The sequence below is a fragment of the Leopardus geoffroyi genome, chromosome A2 (genome assembly GCF_018350155.1).
Source record: "Leopardus geoffroyi isolate Oge1 chromosome A2, O.geoffroyi_Oge1_pat1.0, whole genome shotgun sequence".
In the NCBI taxonomy this organism is placed as follows: Eukaryota; Metazoa; Chordata; class Mammalia; order Carnivora; family Felidae; genus Leopardus; species Leopardus geoffroyi.
In genome coordinates this window covers 88,976,564-88,996,874 of record NC_059331.1, presented here as the reverse complement: position 1 = coordinate 88,996,874, position 20,311 = coordinate 88,976,564, and the positions used below count along the sequence as shown (strand labels likewise).

General features: G+C 36.0%; 1 protein-coding gene across 2 annotated transcripts in view; it reads left to right on the top strand.

Annotated features, from left to right (window-relative positions):
• The first annotated feature begins 212 nt into the window (after nt 1-212).
• Nucleotides 213-20,311, top strand: part of SEMA3A (semaphorin 3A) — a 467,148-nt gene continuing 447,049 nt past the window's right edge. The window contains exon 1 of one of the 2 annotated variants that reach the window (XM_045494648.1): nt 213-686. The gene's annotated coding sequence lies outside the window, so the exon portion shown is untranslated. The remainder of the gene's footprint in view (nt 687-20,311) is intronic. The other variant, XM_045494647.1, reaches the window with a different exon arrangement.

Sequence of the window (20,311 nt, the reverse complement as noted above, 5' to 3'; positions counted from 1 at the left end):
TTTAATCCTTCATTAATAGTTAAAGTGAATATTATAAATACCTCTATAACTTCTGTAGCTTGAACATCTTTCTTTTTTATTGAATTTATTGTTTTTCTTTCTATAGAGTAGTGCCATTTGGGGAACTCTGATTCCCAGGAGCTTTAATGCTACCCCACTTCCAGCACTATAAAACAGAGGCCTGCTGTTTTAATCACGCCTCTCTCTCTCTCAATGTTGTTTGCGCCCTGGTACAACCCATCTGCCTTGAATCTAGGGCTCCGCTGGGGCTGCACACATCTGCCAGCCAGACTACCTTCGTACACAATTACTCAATCCACCGTAAGGCCCTTTAATAGGAAACAAGTGTGACAACGGCAAGCCTCTTTTTTTTTTTTTCCTCCTCCCTCTTAAACCACAGAGTCAAATAGCTCTAATAGAGATGAAGCTTGATAGATCCGCCCAGGTGTAGGTGAAATGGTAGAGCCTCAGGGGTAATAGATGCTGTGCTCTCATGCTGAAGTTTAGCACTCTGTCCTGACCGGCTCGCTAGCAGCAGTGAGATGGGCTGCTCCTTGTACAGTTACAGAGTCAACACGCTTCTCGCCGCTCACGTTTATGCCTAATCCGGAGGGCAACCTGGAGCTAGGTAAGAACAGCAGAACAGCTCTTTGACTTCAACGTGTGGACAAAGGACAGCAAATGCAGTAAGTGGAAAATTTATTCTTCTTTTACTTGGGAATTAATTAAGGATGTTTACTCTCAGGGAATCCTCTAAAGACTGCAAAAGTGAACTAGCAAAAAGCCTGCGTTCATAACCCTGTGGATTTCCTCCGGTTTCGTTTTGCACAGTGCCTTGGCACTGTCACTGAAGCTTAAATACTCTGCAAGTGACTTCCTCATTCAGAAGGTCTCGGAACTAAAATGTGGTGCTAATAATATTGCTAATTCAATCCTGTAGCCTGGCATATTACTCACTATTTCTGGGTGAAATGTCCTTTATTGCTGTCAGGAATGATGGTAGCAAGTGTTTTGTCACAGTTCTGACAATAAAAAAAATATGTAAGAAGCACATACTTTTCTCGAAAATAGTTTTCAACTTTTCTGCATAGCTGTATTGTTATGTCACTGTTCGTTAATGTGTGGCATTTGCCTGAAATTTTTGCTCACCAAATCCATTCTACAGCTCAATCTCTTACCAAAGAAAAGATGCTAAAAACTAAACGCAGTATTAAGTTGTAGCAGCAATGACAATGATAATGAATTTTTAAACAAACAAAACAAAACAAAGGTCATTTGTCTGATAGCATAGGAAGAGATATTAAAGCCAGATGTAGGAAATCTCAACTTTGACTTTTTGGTCTTTCATGCTTGGTTTAAAGCAGCCTTCACTTTGCGTTTACTTTGCATTTACAACTTGAGATTCACTATTAAACTATATTTGAACTTCAAGTTCAGATTTGATCTAAATGCAGCCCTGTTCCTTGAACCCCCTACTCTGATTTTTACTTGGCTATGGGGAATCTTTTTACTACTATACCATATATCCTGAATTGTGTTAACAAGCTAACTGTGGTGGACTTTTTCAGGTGGAATGTCAGCCAATGTGAAAGAATGTGTTTGCTGTTCAAATGTATGATGTTCCATGTAAGAAATAAACGCATGAGACATATGCTCTGACAAAGATTCCAGTTAGGATTCTAAATTCAATGCATCACATATTGCCCAAAGATGATAATAATAAAAAGGATGCAGTTAAAAACTGTCAGCACATCATAATAGCTCTTTGCAATCATTCAAGGATTTTTTTTTAACTTAGGCTTTTTTTAAAAATTAGTCTGGAAGGCATTGTTGTCTCAAAAGACAATGTACATATATAGGGTACATAGACAGGTGAAACTGGATAAAACACTGTTGCATTGTTTAAATAATTCCCTACCGGCCAGCGTTTTGTTTTTGTTTTCTAACTATTACAGATGGACATCATTGAAATTGATGGTTTAAAAGCCATGACGGTAGAATCCTGATGACTCCTTTGTGTATATTCAGAAATGATTTATCTTGGATAAAGTTGCTGCTATGAGAGGTTTAATTAATTATTGCTCGTTAAATATATTTCTTTAAGAATTGCATTTGACATTACTGATGGTGGAGTAAATGCAGTTTAAAAGTCATTCTTCATGAAATACTTAAACCGACAATTGTTGGCATTGAATAGCGGTCAATGTCTACCCCCTACAGGGAGAGAATCTAATTTCACTATGCCTTCCCCAGTACATGAATACCATGGAGTACAGTTCACACATATGAATGCTGTAACCGTGTCAATGACTCCAACAAGTGCCCCTTAATGAAAAGGTCAGGTCTGTGATTAATAGGAAGCCTTTTTCAAAGGCTGGACTTCACTTCAGCACTGCCTTTAGATTTGTTTCTCCTTGATTTACTTCATTTGCCTTTCAAAGTATAATAAAAATCAAGTGGTACTATGCTGCACTTTTTACATACTCTGTGGTTAATTTTATATGATGATAACACATTGGTTAGAATATTTGGTTCGGTAAAAAAATAAGTGAAAAAATCATTCAAGCCTATTATTGAAGGCATAGAATGATGAATGAGAACTTTACACTTTATCCAAAGAGTTAGAATATATCGCCTTTGCTTAAGTTGCAGTTAATTTAATAAATTTGAAGAGTCACTGTGGGAATAAAGGTGGAGTGACAGGAAGGGTTTGATATTTTACACAAGATTTATTATGCTTAAATGGTAGCTATATGCCAGCAAGTAAATATACACAAAGAACTCATGCAAATAATGATTTTTCACCAATGGTGAAATTCATTTAAGGATATGTAGCTAAGTGGTGATAAGACAGTAATTAAATCTATTGATATCCTCAAAGAAGCAATTGAGTCATCTTTAATTTACAACAGTGGCTTTGTTATAACCATCCCAGTTAAATCTTATGCTGGAAAGCATTAAGGTTAAGTCTAACTTAAAAGTAAAACAAATACTTTTTTTTACAGGAATTACATTTTACTAATAAATATCCTGTTGAAATTTAAGCAATTGACAAATTACATTTTAAATAAATACCCTTGTCTTTTCATTTATGTAAGTGTTCTGTGTCGCTGTGGCTTTATCTGCACATGTTTTCAAATAAGATTGCAGTAGGAATAATTCGACAATACAAATAATGGAAGTAAGTGGAAAATATATATGCTATATTTATTCACACAAATTCTAAAATACTTGGAGGAAAATTTTTAGAAATCACAGGATATATCAACTTATTCTAAGAGATCTCCTTCCTTGAAGAATTTTAATTTTTAACCATAAATCAACACAGGATTTAATAACTCCATTTTCACTTAAAACAAAGGAACTATGTTACATATCAAGATAGAGAGTATGGGGAAAAAGACAGTGAAATTTCAATGGTCACTCAAGGAAGAGACAGTGTGGCCAACTGTACAACGGGTACAATGCTTCCTAGATGTGCTCCCACCTTATCAGTGCCCACAGTGCCTTCCGGGTACTCTTCTATCCAGGCCTCCATTTTTGTTATGAATCAGAAGCCAACCATTTCCAGATAGGGTGCTATGAATAACATGAATTGGGCACTTGCAAGGAACCAAACACTGCCCTGAGCATTTGGCACCCATGATTTATTTAGTCCTGATAGCCCAATGAAGTAGGTACTGTTTCTATTCCCATTTATAAAAGTAAAACCAGAGGGGTTGAAGAAGTTGACCAGTGCCATGTAGTTGGTAAGCAGTGGAACTTGGATTCAAATTAACTTTGCATGAGGACAGATAAATCTTCTAAACACTAGACAGCACTGCTTCCCTAACAGGTGACTTCATTATCAATGCCAAGTTGACTTTATCTCTGATCACCTGATCAGGACGACTTGAATTCTGAAAGAGATTTATAAATAGAAATAGATAGATGACCCAATCAAACAAAACATAAATCGTTAAATGCCAGTGAGTAAGACCACACTTCAGTTTACATCATCATTCATAATGTATAGACCCTACTACTTTTCAGAGGTTTTACGACAAGTATGGGAGTTACAGCTATATCTCAGCTATTGGGGGGAGAACTGGTCCTTCTACCCTCACGTAGTTGTTAATTTTCCATTCGTGTTAGGTCTCTGAGAAGAGTTTGTCAACTCCGGGTATTTCCAACCAATCCACTGTTGAACTTAACAGGGGTGATGCTAATCACAATGGTCTCTGAATGAGAGTCACCTAAACACATTCCCACCAACCACTACGGCAGTGAAAAAAAGTGAGCAGTTATTCACTCTTAAAGATTTAAGAGTTAAAGATTTAACTAAGGCCTTAGTTACTTAGTAGGGCCATCTGGATTTTTTTTAATAGAATGATCATTGAATGTCTCTTTATCTGTGAATACTTGTGTCATGTAAGCATAGCCTAGAAAAAAACTATTTGAAATATTTTATTTCAGATACAGATTTTCCAAGGAACTATACCTGTCGCATGACCCTCTGCTGGAACACTTTCTCCCCCAGACAGACCTTTATCAATATGATTGAGAATATTCTTTGTAGAGAACTCAAAAACAAAATATTTATGATAAAAAAACCCTTCTATTTCATAATATAACTTTTGTCATTATGGGCTTGTGTATCTTCTCCCAGATAAAGACAGAATATTCATTTTAAAGGGAGTTTTTTTTATTTCTAAAAGCCTATCTTATCATAATTGTTAAGGTGAGAGATCCACTTTTATATACACAAGCAGTTTTATGCATGGCAAATTTAATGAAAATGAGGAAATTACTTCAAATTTTTAGCGAACCCAACCCACTTTTTAAAAAACTGGATATGTAAAATGTTACTTTAATTCTCATATATTCTTTTGTGTTGATAAAAGATATCTGATGAAAAAAAAGGTGTGGGATGAAGATATTTAAATATGTTTGGCATTTATAAAACCATAGACTGTTTTTATACAAAAGAAGACAGAGAAGAAAACAAGTAATTTTTTTTCAAACTAATCTTAAGATCCTAAGAGAATTAATCTATAGTGACGAGATCTGAAAGACCTAAAAACCTTGAGGATTGATGATTACTTGAAAAACTTTGATCAGAGACTTCCCTATCACTGTCATAACTCAAAGAGATCAACAGGCTAGCTTCTTGAAGTTAATCTTACCCTCATAAATCCTTTTTGGATTATCCAGACAACACTTCATTTTCATTTGTAGGGTCATCTTCAGTGGGAGGGTCTCCTAATCCCATCCCCCTCCTTTTTTGGCCTGACTCATCCCAAGCCTTCTACCAGGGGTTCAGTCTAAAATTAATTCTGATATTGTCTCATACTGGCTTACTTACTACTGGCTTATGTTCCAGGGAAATACTGAGAACACTGTAGGTTTAGACATTGTGCTGACGGACAGTTCCGTTCATATCTGGTGGTCACAATTTCTATAGTCTCATACATCCTGAAGCCAAAACCAGCAGTCAACCACAACTCGATTCATGCATGGTCCTTGCTTTGTGTGGAAGGAAGGCTCTTGGTCCCAGTTTCCCTACACAAATCAGACTCCTAGCTACCATGGGTTTACTTCTGCAACCAATATCCAAAAATTCTTCTTTTCTATCCCTGCTTAATATTAAATATTCTCTTCATTTTAGGCTCATTGACACCTATGTCCTGTTTAGAGAGTGGCATGAATTTTTTTTTTTTTTTAAATTTTTTAATGCTTATTTATTTCTGAGACAGAGACAGAACATGAGTGGGGGAGGGGGCAGAGAGAGAGGGAGACACAGAATCGGAAACAGGCTCCAGGCTCTGAGCCATCAGCCCAGAGCCCGACGCGGGGCTCGAACTCACGGACCGCGAGATCGTGACCTGGCTGAAGTCGGACGCTTAACCGACTGCGCCACCCAGGCGCCCCATGAATTTTTAATTTTGTTATGAAGTACATTTTATCATTGCTGTGTATTCAGAGTTAAAGTTGCAGGTGCGAAAAACTCAGGGTTTCAAAGAGGCATTTCATTAGCAGTCAACTTCATTTTGTTTTATTCCTTAATATTGTACAAATTACACATGCTACATATTAACTTTCCTGATAAACTGTATTTTCAGTCATTCTAGAATTTATTTTCCCTAGATAACCATCTGCTACTAAGTATGCGTATCCATGTTAGTATTTAAACTTGGGTTTGACTGAATTACACAACTAAAATCCTTATAAGTGGAATACTGAACATGAAGTAGAACACTGGGGTTCAGGTCCTCTTTTAGACAATTATTCGCTCGTTTTTAAAATGTATAGAATATCGACCATGCAACATTTTTTGATTTATTTGCACACAAAAGAATTGTGAAAAGCTCTTTGTAAAGTGACCAGGAAAAATGAGAGATTTTTATGAGACATAGAAGGCCATGAGAGTGCATAAGCTCAGCATCTGATGTCTCATTCAGGACTTGCCTGGCTTTTAAAGGGTTTTGTATGTGTGGAGGACTCTATGTTTGATATAACTTATGTTGTATAAACCATCACGCAGATTTTCTCCCCTATATTAAAATATATTTCAGTGATGTTTAATCAGAAAACTTTTATCTCAGCCTGAGTTTCATTTAACAAAATATGAGTTTCCATGAAAAATTATGTCTTGGCGTGAACAAACACTTCTCAATTTCCTTAATTTGTGAGCTTAATGAAGGATTCATATTTGATTTTTCCATTTCTTGGTGGGTCTCTTTTCAGTCCTGTTCTGAAGGATTTAAGAAATAAAATTAACAAAGGAATCCAAAAACCTTTACCATTTAAAAGTGAGCCTCTAAAACTGAATCCTGGAATTCAGCTTGGTTTACCCTATAGTCCTAGCCAACAATTGCCTGACACATGGTGAAGAACAGGAATGCTGTACTAACAAAAATATCTTCATATTCACATAAAACATTGACATATATTGGCATCTTTGCTCTTAGCTACCCTATGAGATAGTATAACACGAATATGTTCATTTTTTTCACTTCTTAAATAATGTTAGAAGTATATTTTAACAAGGCTGATTTTGTGACCAAGTATTTAATTTATACAAAATGAAAATTTGAGCAAGAAAAGCTTACGTGCACTCATTTCATTACCTTGAAGATACAAAAGCAAATATACATGGGTGAATATAGAAATGTAAAGTAACTACAGGGTGTCCTGTCATTTATATTATCTCATTTAATCTTCACACTGATAGCAAAAGAGGTTTGTCCTTTGCAGTTTACAGATAAACAATGTATTTTACTTTCTCAATTTTATGAATAACATTGAACTAATGAAAGTATTTCCAAGTGGCTGATATACTATGTGAAAGCAACAAATGTGCACAAACATGCTGGGATGCCCACATGCAGGGTAGCTTGGGACAGAGGGTATTTTTTTTTTTATAGTTGCAGTCCTTTGGACTGGAATTTAGAGACTCAAACTATTTCAATACATTATGGACCTTAAGGATGCACATATACACCGTATATGTGGTAAGACTCCTACCTGACAAAAGTCAGTATTGCCATCATATTTTGATTCAAGAAAATATAAGAAAAGGGTGCGGTATCAATGCCATGTGTTAAGAAGGCATTTTACTTTGGTAACTTTAGGAGAATACAAATGTTATAGATGATTTTATCATGTAGAAAAAGATGCATATTTTATATCAGACCTTGTGTTTATATCATGTTTTTAGGCATATTCATTAATTTCTGTTACAGTAATGTAATAAATAACTTGCTCCTTGTGTGTGTAGTTTATGTGTCAAAGCAAATATGTGCATGTATGAATGATTTCTATTATCCATTCCACAGTAATAGCTCTCTTAAATAAAAATGATTTTTCTTTTATTTAAAGAACTACAGTTCATAATTTAAAAAACAAATTTCATCACAAACTTTTGTGTGCACCAACAGGAAAAAAAAATCTATGAATTTAAAATAATTGTTTCCTGGCTTACTTTGGCTGCTTTAGAGTTTTGAATATTTATAGTAATCACTTGCTATTCTCTGCTGCTATAGAAACACTGTATTTTTATATTTAATGTGTTACTTTAAACAATGACTATGGCTATGGACAGCATTACATAGAGATCTTGTAGGTAGACTACAAGTTTTTAAAATAATGTTATTAACCTTTTTTTTTAATTTGTTCATTTTGGAAATTGGGAACTTTGCTTTTTTATTATGACAAGACCCAAACATTTATTTTATTAGTATGACTTGGGTTGCATATTGCCCACGTGGAATCTTTTTAGACTCTCCAAAACAACTAGACTCACAAAACTGCCATTAGCTATTGCTGACACTAACCCACTGGGAAGGAGGTAGGATAAGAGATGACAACAGACTGCCAGCAGGACAGCATCAGCGTCTTCCCTTGTGACAACAGAGAAGATCAAAATGGGGGCGGGTGGTAGGGGAAACACAGGATTAGAAACCCTGTTCCCTGTGGAAACCGATATCTTCTGTTACAACAGGGGTACAGCTAAGTTCCTGCAGGTGGTCGGCCCAGTGAGAATAGTCACCATACTCAGGGAAACCTGTCAGGAGTCTTACTATCAGATATTTACAATTTTCCCAGTCTATATACAGCGTAGCAGTCAAGGTCCTTTGTGCCATAGGTAACTTTTCCTAGTAATACCATTAGCCTTTTAATTTTTATCATGTTTCCAGGGAAATAGAACTAGACAGCTCATAAAAGATGAAATTGGCATGACAAAGGGGAAAGTGCATTGTATTCTCTATCCACAGATAGTTAATACGAAGTTCGAGAAGATTCGTTTGAAGGACTGCCATGGCATATTTCCATTCTGTCTACAAAAACTAAAAACCTCATTTGCAGTTATACTTATTGCATAGAGACCTGCTGTCATTTGTCGTTTTGATTTTGCTTCCAAAATATTTTAAGCATCTCTGCCCCTCTGTAAACTTTAAAAACTATATATACCTACACACCAACATTTTGAAGGGCTGAAAAAGATGTAGATCCAAGGGAAATTTCTATCCTTTATATGAGATTAGACTGAGGAAGGTGAAGACTACATTTTCTAAGACTAGAGCTCGGAATCAATTATGTAACTGCTTTAAATACTTAAGGCTTCACATAAGATCCGCCTGGAATTGCTTCCAAAGCTCAGGATACTAGTTCTGGAGGACCACCTTCGATATGGGAACAGGCTAATAGGACCCATCCATGGTACGTCACTCGTGGCTGCAGCAATAATGTTATATGTCAGCATGTCTTAGGGGAAGAAAGTGCATTTGGCAGGAACTCTGGCTTTTCTGGAGAGAAGCAGTATCATGGGCAGATGATAACTTGGCAAGTTCCTGCAACTGCAACTGTGACCATTAAAGTTTAAGGATTGACTCAAGCTATTTTTTTCTGAAAGGACTAAGGGCTGGGCACGTTAAAAACATTTTGAGTGCATTTACTATTGTGGTTCCCAATCCTAATTACTTCTCAAAGCACTGCTAAGAATTTATATTGGGGCACCTGAGCGGCTCAGTCTGTTAAGCGTCTGGCTCTGGATTTCGTCTCAGGTCATGATCTCATGGTTTGTGAGTTCGAGCCCCGCATGGGGCTCTGCACTGACAGTGTGGAGCCTGCCTGGGATTCTCTCTCTCCCTGTCTCTTTGCCCCTCCCCGACTCGTGCGCACACACTGTCTCTCTCAAAATAAATAATATTTTAAAAATGGAATTTATGTTAGTGATATTTAAACAAGTGAACACTAAGAAACAATATGCTATTCAGGTTGTATCTACTAGTTTACTGTCTAGGAATAGATATTAACTATACAGTAATTATAAAATGTGTGTGCATTTATATACATAGTCTTAGATAATGACTAGACAACTTACCAAATTTCAGAGATTATACTTGTATAAAGTTAAAATTAGCATGGACAGATCATTTAAAAACATATATCATTTAATAACATTAGCTACATTTTTACTTGTAAAATGAGAAGTTTTAAATAGATAATGCACCTAGTTTCTTTGGTTTCTAATTTAAAATATGTATACACACATTATTTCATTTGTAATAATGAACAGCACTGTTTAAAACTTAATTTAAAAACTTTGAGTAAGATAACAAGGATATATTACTCTTATAGAGATGTGTGCTGATATTTAAAAAAATTATTTTTTATAATACATTTGATGACTTAAAGTCAGTCTTGACTGAATTAATAAACTCCTGAGTAATTAAATATCCTCAAGTTATTTGCATCTTGAAAAATAGGACATTGATTCTTTTAGTTAATTTTTCTGGTTTCTGTTAAGTGCTGATCATGAATTAAGGAATTAAAAACCATTTCTTACAATTTAAATAGATAATAATTTGCCTTTTTTTTCTATTCTAGATAATTTTTTATTCTGTCAAACTTTAGACCCCATAATGAAATGGAGGTGATACAGTGTAATTAGCTACAAATAGTGAACTTAATTTATCTTAAATTATGTGTAATAAGAGAAAAAATATGAAACCACATTAAGAATGATGTTACTTAAAGAAATAAAAAAAAACGTATTGCAATTAGTTCATGTTCCTTTTGAAATTAGAGCTATAAGTCTTTGGAAAATTTGTCAGAGATATATGAAGTTTCTATTAGATCTTTTTTGTTTGTTGGTTTGTTATGTACCACATTTGTTACTTAATAGATAATGAGTTTTAACATCAGCTGTGGCTGGTTCTCTTAATTTGAATACTATGCTTAAAGCATCTTTTGATTTCTTTTCACAAGGTATCTCAAAGTTAGAAGATCTTTGAAATAGTGTGTATCCTTAATTAGATTTGATCCCAACCTGTGCAGCACAAGCCATTATTAATTGAGATTTATGCAAAAGAAGATAGAGGTAATGAGCATTTGAATGGCTCATGGATCAGTGCAGACTTAAATTTACTGTAGCATGTTTTCATTGATCACCCCTACAGTTAGGGTGGACTTTACTGAGAAGCATAGAGAACTAGGAAATACAAAGAATGGGATTGACCTTTAGCAAATTTTGAGTGTTAGGAACTTTATCTTTGATAATCTTCCCTTCACTTCACAACTTTTTTCAATTCAGGGAGCAATTTCTCTTCCCTTCTCTCAGCAGTTGAGTCACCCCCTTGCTCATAGACTTCATACTGACTTCCGATTACCCCAAAACTTGAACTTCTGCCAGCAGCAGCAGTTTTTTTTTTTTTTCAGTTCAGAAAGCTCCATGCTCTTAAATAGTCTTTACTTTTTGACATTGTCACCCTCTTCCCCAGTAATTCCTAAATCAAAACACTCATTCCTTGGGTGTAGTAATTACTGCCAGGTCCAGGAGGGGAAGTCAAGTAAGCAAAGACACAGAATGTTGAATGAGTATCATTCAACAGTTTGATGGGTATCTTTTAATTAATAAGCCTTTAACACTTTGGGTGTTTACATTTTAGTAAGAGCATTCTTCTGATTCAAAGCGTGTTTCTAATTTTTGAAGCTTCAGCAAAAATTTGAAAGAGATGAGCTTCCCCGCAAGTGCTGAGCTCCGTTCCTTTCCACCTCTAAGTTGTGATCGGTCTCTGGACAGCTCTGACCCAGGAAGCTGCTCCCTGGCTAGTACTCTTAGTCCAGAGAGGAGGATCTATGACAACTTGGTGTCAATTTTTGCTGTCCACTCACTTTTGCCTGTTCTATTCTCATGCTCTAAACATTTTGAAACCAGCCAATAGAAGAACCTTACGGAATGCAAATTGTATTTAAGAGAAGTTTTAAAATTCGCTTTTCATGCTTATGTGTTACAAGTCCATTTTTCACCTTCTCTTCCATTCCAGGTGTTCCTGCTTAGCCCCTAACCCCTACATCCTCCTAGCATACCTTCCTTCTGAAATCAGTTGGAAATTCAGAGGGAGTGAAAAAAGGAAAAGAGAAATAGAAAAGGCCCTGACTGAATGTTGCTAATTGAGGGAAAGTGAGGCTGCTCCATGTATGAAGTATTGTTCCCAGTGGCTGCTGCCGAGATGAACATTAATCTTGTTTTAGTAAACTACATTTATATAATTAATCATGTTGTCATTTGGGGGTTAGTGATGCAGTTTGCCTTGGATAACTGCCGGATACTGCAGACCTTTATGCTAGCCTAAACTTTTCTGACTTCCCTAGTCTAAATACCTTTACACTGAACTCAAAGTTAGTGTGCTAATGTCGTTTTGCTCTAGCTATTTTTTTTTTGTTATCCTTGTCCTTGTTTTAAGTTGATCTTGACATTTTACATGAGAAAAAGAAGAGCAATTAAATATTTCTCGCCAGTGAATTTCTTAGTGATATTACTGATAAACTGTGGATGTAGTTGAATGGTTAAACTTGGCCAGAGCAAGTATGTATATAGCACATGCTGTCCCTGCACACTTGAGGTTGTACACTTTTTGAAAGAATGAAATATAGCTGTTTGAAAACCATTATTTTATGGCACAATTTAAACACCCTTCCCAATTCTATGAAGCCTTGAGCTAGGTAGTATCTTTTCCTGCTCTGAATTCTGTACCATGTATTACTTGTGTCATTTCTTTGATAGCTGCCTGTACAGAGGCATTTCCATTCCCTGCTAAATGCTAAGCTTCTTGGACACAGAGACCAGGGCTTCTACTTCTTTGTGTGCAACACAGCCGTGACAAAGTAGGTGTTCAATAAACACTTCTTGATTGAGGATTGACAGTTTCCACCCTGTATATGCAGATTGAGGGGTCTTTACCTTCTGTCTCTATACCCCATTTGCTGTTTAATTGGCTATTAGCTGGAACTGATTGATAGACATGAACACTTTTTTTTAAAAAAGAGAATTGGCAGCTATGTAAATACAGCACTTAACCTTAAGCACTCAGCCATTAACCTTAATCACTGTCCATTAACCTTAAAGCACCCCAGGTTTCTCCCCTTACAATCCCCCAAAGCAGACCCCACTGAATGCATTCTTTAGCACGAAAAAGAATCTTTTAGAATGTTTTTCTTATTGTTCTGTGAGTGGCTATAAAAAAAAATGTATTTTGAAAGGGAACACTTGACTCTATTTCTTTATGTAGATGCTAATTAATTTTCCAGGTGTTCATAGAAAGATACAATATTGGAAAAATTATTTTGAAGAGCATGTTGGGATATATTTGGTAAGGAAAAAACTAAACAATGTTTTTTTTAAAGTGCCATTTATAAGGTTGATAATCACAAGTGCATTACATACCACTTTCTAATTAAGCCTGGAAACATGAAAAATAAATAAACTTTTTCTATAGCTGCTACTAAAATCATATTTAAAATGAACTTCAGATATGTAGGCACAATCACTTACTTTAAGAATAGTGGCTTCCTGAAATACTTTATATCTAATGTCAGAAAATAACCAAGACAGAAGAATAAAGGCATTTCCTTTTTTAAACATAACACTTTAGATTTATTCTTTAAGTATACTCATCAATAGAAATAACCCCTATTATTGAAATAATTTTAATGAAATGATAAGGAGAATAATCATAATCCTTTATAGTCTATAAAATTTATGTTTTCTATTTTGGGTGTTTCACAAAAATTATATAATAATGGTAATGGAAAAATGCAAAATGTCACCTGTCAGTTAATGCATTCCAATTTATTGTGTTTCTTTTATATCCTAGTTTTGTTTTACCAAGATGTATATTCACAACCTATAGTTGTAGTAAAATGACATGACAGAGTTGCAAAAAGTTTTGTGTGTAATTTTATACATAATGATGTTTTACAGCCTCAATCTTTGGAGGGAAAGCAGTAAATCAGTGAAGTTCCCATTGTATTTTGAACATGATACATCTTAGGGTGAGGTGGACTAGAATGTGGCAGGATGGCTGGCGTTTGGGGAGGCAGAGAGACAGCACCTTGCTGTATTCAGGAAAGCAATTTGATACTAATGGACTGATTATTTTTAGATTTGCCAAAGTGCTCAGTGTTGCTCCAAATCCCAGAAGGAACTGACACTAGAAGGTGTGAGCAACTGAGGGCAGGGGAGGGTCTCCCTTACAACTGCATTTCAAGGTATATTTTAACAAATGTGAAATCTCACTGGAAAAACAAACCAGTGTAACACGATGACTTCAACTCCACAAAGATGTTACTTCAACATTGGCTGGTTAGCTGTTCCCTTGGAATTTTCAGTTACCTAACTGAGGAAGAAGGTGATAATGAGAGAGGGACTCGAGAAAAAAGAGTTCAGGCAGAAGGAGCTCCACAAAGGCATCCAATCCAAAACTGACCTCCTATTTTGAGAATTAATCAATAGCTTTCACAGCAATTACTCTCCATATGCTTAGTTGCCTCTCTAAGCACTTCTGTCATTCGTTCATTCTTGGCCCCCGAGGAGGCTCTTGAAGGTACACAGACACTAAGACCATAAATGAACAGTTTCACTTATTGTTTAGTAGATTCCATACCCTCGCATCACTATATATATGGATAAATAGACATAACCATACACACTGACATTCTTTTCATACAAGGTGAGGAAAAATAAATGCAGATTTAGCTCCAAATTTGAACAAGTGGAAGTAAATTTCTGTCCTTCATCTTTGCAGACTGTCTGTTGAAATATATACATTTGTTCATTTGAGTAATGTTGCTTAAGGAACCATGTCACTTTAAGAATAGGTCATTGCACTTGTTGAAACCGTGATGTAAACATATTAAGGGTATATTTTGAATTATTAATTTCTTTTAAAAACACGTAACAGGTACTCTTCTATCATGCTTTTTTACTCACAAAGGAACAACTAAGAATAAGACAAATTTCTTTGCCTAAATATGATTATCAAGTGCTATAATATGTAAGATCAGATAATGGAAAACTGATTAAAATGTCATCTTAATTTTTTTTTTTTTTTTTTACAGAACTTGGTTAGGAATAATAACCATGTCTTGGAGCCATGTCTCCAAGTTGCAAGACATGGTTAATTTAATGATAACACAATTAAAAACAAATTAAACCATGTTGATATTGTATAAGCCAATGTCTTACATCAGGTTCTAGGGACTACTTAGAGAGTTTGGACTACATAAAATGTATATTATTTTCTAACCTCTGTCTTTTCTATGTTTACTCTATCACCTTTTTGTTACTTACCAGTTTGGATGTTCATGCATGAGAAACACAAGATTCTAAAAATGTACTTTATTAAATACTTACATAGCAAAACAATATACTCAGTATTAGTAAAAGCAAATTTTGAAATTTGTTTAGTATTTTTATCATTTCACTTGGTCACCTGAATGCCTAGCATATATTAGATATTCATGTTATTTATTGAATCTTTTTTCTTTATAACAATTTTTATCTATTTATTTATTTTGAGAGAGAGAGAGAGAGAGCGCGCATATGTGCACATGTAGGGGAGGGGCAGAAGACAGAGGGAGAAAGAATCATAAGCCAGACTTGATCTCACCAACTATGAGATCACAACCTGAGCTGATATCAAGAGTTGGACGCTTAACTGACTGAGCCACCTAGGAACCCCTGAAAAAAATTATTTAATTCTTCAAATTAAGCACTGTTAGTCTAGTTTCATAAAAGTAACTTCAGATTCTGCCAATCTGTTGCATTCTTTTGCACACCCCCACCTGGTTGGTGGCTCTACATTTGGACAGCTGAGACATATTTAAAAGATTCTTAAACCAACTTCCCCTTATCCCTAGGTTCTAAAGAAAGAATGAAAAAAAAAAAAAAAAAAAGACTTTCATGGGAATCAGAAATTGCCTGCATGAATACTGTTTCAAGTGAAAGCAGGAATGGGTGTCACGGATTAACTAGGAGTTTTATAAGTAAATCCCATGCACATCACCTATCGGTTAACAAAATATCTGTTCAGAATTAATTATGTACAAAAGATTGGGGGAAAAAGAAAGAACATAGGGAGGCCTCCTACTTCCCAGCAAAATCACCCGGTTGCGTATTCTGTGAATTTCCTTCTTAAAAGACTGTTCTTGAAATTCATTTCGATCTCATTTTATCTGTAAAAGATTGAGGTCAGAGTGTCCAACCCACCCCAGTAAAGTCAGCTCCAACATCTGTATGACTGCATTTTCTCACTTGAGATTTTTTTTTCAAACGTTAAGTAGAAAGGAATTTAAGAAAATGATATCTGTTTCATATGTGGTTTTACCCTTAAAACAGCAAGTCAGTGCACCACCGCTACCCCAAAACCAACACAAGAAACAGCTAACCACTCATCACATTCACCCACACCCTTACACCAAATGAACAAACAAACACATAAGCAGACATAAAAAACAAACCAACTACGAAAACAGAGTCTGCCTCTCTAACATTTCATCATTGCAAGGAAATTTCAGGTTGAATGTGTATAGTAAAATATACTTTCACCAGGGAATGCGAGGGGGGCTGTCCCTACCCCTCCTGGCCTCAGCCCCAGCACTCCTGGGACCCAGCACTCCTGGGGGCGGGGGTGAGAACTCTGGCGCCTGTAGCCCATCTGAGGCCTGCTGGAAGAAAAATGATGTCACAGATGTTTCACTGTTTCTTCCTCATCTCCTCTATTTCCTTCTTTACTTATACCTTTAAAGGCGTTTTCCTATTTCCAGCTTGTCTTCACTTTTTCCAACCTCTGCCATTTTTCCAAAGCTCTCACGTCCCTTAGCGAGAGGGACAATTTTTCTGACCAAATATAAACATTCATTCCCACTGGCCCTTTGCATTTTCTCTTAATTTTGACTGCGGATGGAGCTGCTTTTTTTTTTCCCAGGGTAGAAGTGAGGGTGTGAGGATCCTCCCCTGAGTTTGCCATCTCTAGGGAGGCCCTGGAGACTACTGGCTATTAATTAACATTTTATGATGCCCTTCACACCCTTCAGAGGAAATACACTGTCTTAACGCCAAATAGTAATAGTTCAGTTCTCCTCTCCTTTGGGTTCTGGATGCACCAGCTCTCACCCTCCTAAGGGGGGTGCAGGGGGGGAATGTAAGACTCCATATTATACCTACCTAGAGGATAAAATGTCAAGTGTAAAAGCTCCTACAAGGAGGAACACTTTATACCAATTTCAAAATATTTCTCTGAAAAGAAAAAAAAATGAAAAAGGGAACACTCCTCAGCTTAACTATTGGATGAGAAAACCCACTCCCCTGGAATTCTGTACAATATAAATAGGGAGCAGGATTTCTCACCTGTGCTTCCTGTAGCTCTTTCACTAGAGAACAACCTGTCTTTTTGAGAAGAGCAAACTGTGGGTTCTCTTGTCTCGAAGACCACCTTCACCACGCAGGAAGGTCCTGCTCTAGGTGAAGTTTCTGTGTGATGCTGTTTTTGGCTTGCACACAATTGTGTCTCTCATCCATTTTTTTTCTTTTTATTTAAAATATAGAAAACGGGTTCCTCTAGTGAGGAAATTTCAGGTTTAGTTCATTTATATTCTCTAATCATATTATTTTTAATATTACGTTAGAGTCAGAGAGATCCGACAGAAACATTACGTTAGAGTCAGAGAGATCCGACAGAAACTGTCGGTTTTTTTTTCCCCCCCCCCAAGGCCAAAAGATAAGGAAAGATAAGGAAAGTGACAGAGTTAGGATTCTCTCACTTCTAGCAGTAGAGACCCAGAGCCCTCGTTGTCACCATGATGGAACATACACAGCCATGTAGTGTTTTGAATTCATCCAGATCTCAAAGATCTGGACCCATGTGTGTCTCAGGTATCTGGGCTTTCTTGCACTAAAGGTATGGAAAATAGAACTGTAGCTCACTCCTGCCTCAGGGTAGTGTTATCCATTATATTTTTCTTTTTAAGCTTTTCTTTTCATGGAATAGTATCCTCTTTGAATCTGATGTTTAAGGTAATTCTTACAGGGGCGCCTGGGTGGTGCAGTCGGTTAAGCGTCCGACTTCAGCCAGGTCATGATCTCGCGGTCCGTGAGTTCAAGCCCCGCGTTGGGCTCTGGGCTGATGGCTCAGAACCTGGAGCCTGTTTCCGATTCTGTGTCTCTCTCTCTCTGCCCCTCCCCCGTTCATGCTCTGTCTCTCTCTGTCCCAAAAATAAATAAACGTTGAAAAAAAAATTTAAAAAAAAAAGGTAATTCTTACAGTGTGGGGATTCTTATTAATGACTGGAAATTCTCTTCTTAGTTTCTCAACCATCTAAATGATCAGATATGTTTATTCAGCTATTCTCATGGTAATTAAAACATGCATTATATTAGAACTAAATGTAGAATACAAAGATGTATCCATGGATAGCATTTAAATCTTTCCCATTTCTTTTATTCTTGTAATCATAATCATTTTTAAGTTAAAATCATGGGAGATAAAGGGATTAAGCATAAAGTTTTATGTGAAAAACTTCAGAGGTTAAGAAGAAGAAGGAAACTAGTATTTAATAAGTACTTAGGTATCAAGTATTTTGCCTAACCATATTTCTGAGTGTGTGTGTGTGTGTGTGTGTGTGTGTGTGTGTGTGTGTGTGTGTGGTTCCTTTTTTCCCCATCAAACATAACTGTATGAGGAATGCATAAATGGTGGCTCAAAGAGATTGAGTTGCTGAGGTTCATATCTAGCATTGGGAAGAGCAGTGATTCAGACCCAGAGCAGTCTGACTCCAGTTTTGTAACACCAGGTATCCTTGTTACTGCCATTCTCACCATTATTGGAAATGTTACCAATGGTCACTACATCTCTCAATAGTAAAAGCTGTTGTTAATCACACTATTTGCCATTTTGCGGAGATAGTATTCTACTTTTTGAATGTCAGGGTTTCATGATGTTTCAGATTTTCCTTTCTCCATTGTTAAAGTCTACTGACATAACTTGATGATAGTTTAGTTGAGTGGACCTATATTCCTCTAAAATAGTATAGTGAAGTGTGTGTTAGTGAAAGTTTAAAAGCAGAATACTGATTTGTGACTGAGTTTACTTCTTATGGCATATGATACCTCTAAAGTATTTAAAAGTATTTTATAATTTGAGAACCACTGGATGTATTATCTAATATAAATGGGGGGGGTCATGTTTTATCTGAAAAAGTCTGGAGAGTTTGATGGGAAAAAAGACAAGTGAAATACGGATTAAAAGATAGAGCAAATATCAGCACCTTCTTGACCAATATAAATGCAAAGCACTAGTAAATTTTAACCTATTTCTTGAATAATTAAGCTATTGAGTAAGCTCTTCTTGCTTTTTTAAGGTCTAAGAGTTTACTTTACCACCTCCACACCCCAAAATCCATATTCCTTCAAAGTCTAAAGCCTTCTTCAACATTTACATAATTCCTGAAACGTGTTGGAGTGGGGAAATCAGACAATGCAACACATTTTTGGGGTTTTTTTTTTGTAGCCTTTGACTTTAAGCCAACTTTCCCTCAATTCATGAAATAATTTTGCCATTTCTCTTGATTTTATTTATATGGATATAAAAACACACACACACACATATATATTAATATGTGTTTTTCTTTCTATTATATACATATATATTAATATTCATATTTATTAATATTCTCTTGATTTTATTTATATGGACATAAAAGCACACATATGTGTGTGTGTGTATGTTTTCCTTTTTATTGCATTCATATATATTAATATTTTGTTAGATTGGGCACTCAATTTGAGGTTAAGTAACCCCTAGAGCTATCTACTGCTGTTCATTGAGTTAGTCTCTTTAAAACTCTATTAAATTTAGTTAGCAATCAGTGTCAAGTCAGTGCACTTAATAATAATCCTGAGCATTCACCTAAGCTACTAAGGGGAAAAAAAAATCTGAGAGGTGCTTTGGAGGGCCACTATTCCTAGTGTGTTTCTCACAATTATAAGCAGCAAATTTTTACTGGAGTCTAAAAATGGATTTCCCAAGTCAGCCTTAGGTATAAAAGCATGTTTCCCTAGAAACCAGGGGGGAAAACATGCATAGAAGTTTGGATGGTTGAGACGGTCTTTTTCGGCTGGGGGAATTAGGGGTTTTGTTGCACTCTGGCAATTCCAGGTCTAGATTTCATAACGCGTTCGTTCCTTCTCCCTCCCATGAGGCTAGAAAGCCATTGGGATAGGTTGCTAACACAATTTCTATTTTTATCCCTCAAAAGACTGGAGTTATTGTCCTACAAATCTAAGCTTTGCTTTTTTAACAACACTGTGGATGTCAAGGTCTTTTGATGCTTCCTGCATGTATTTCTTTCTTTGTGCCTTGGAAAAATGAGATATGTTGACATTAATCAACACTTCTGACATTTTAATAAAAATATTATACTTAAAAAGATACCTAAAGATCACCTTTAGGGATTTTCTTGGATCCCTTTAAAGATTTCTAATCTGTTT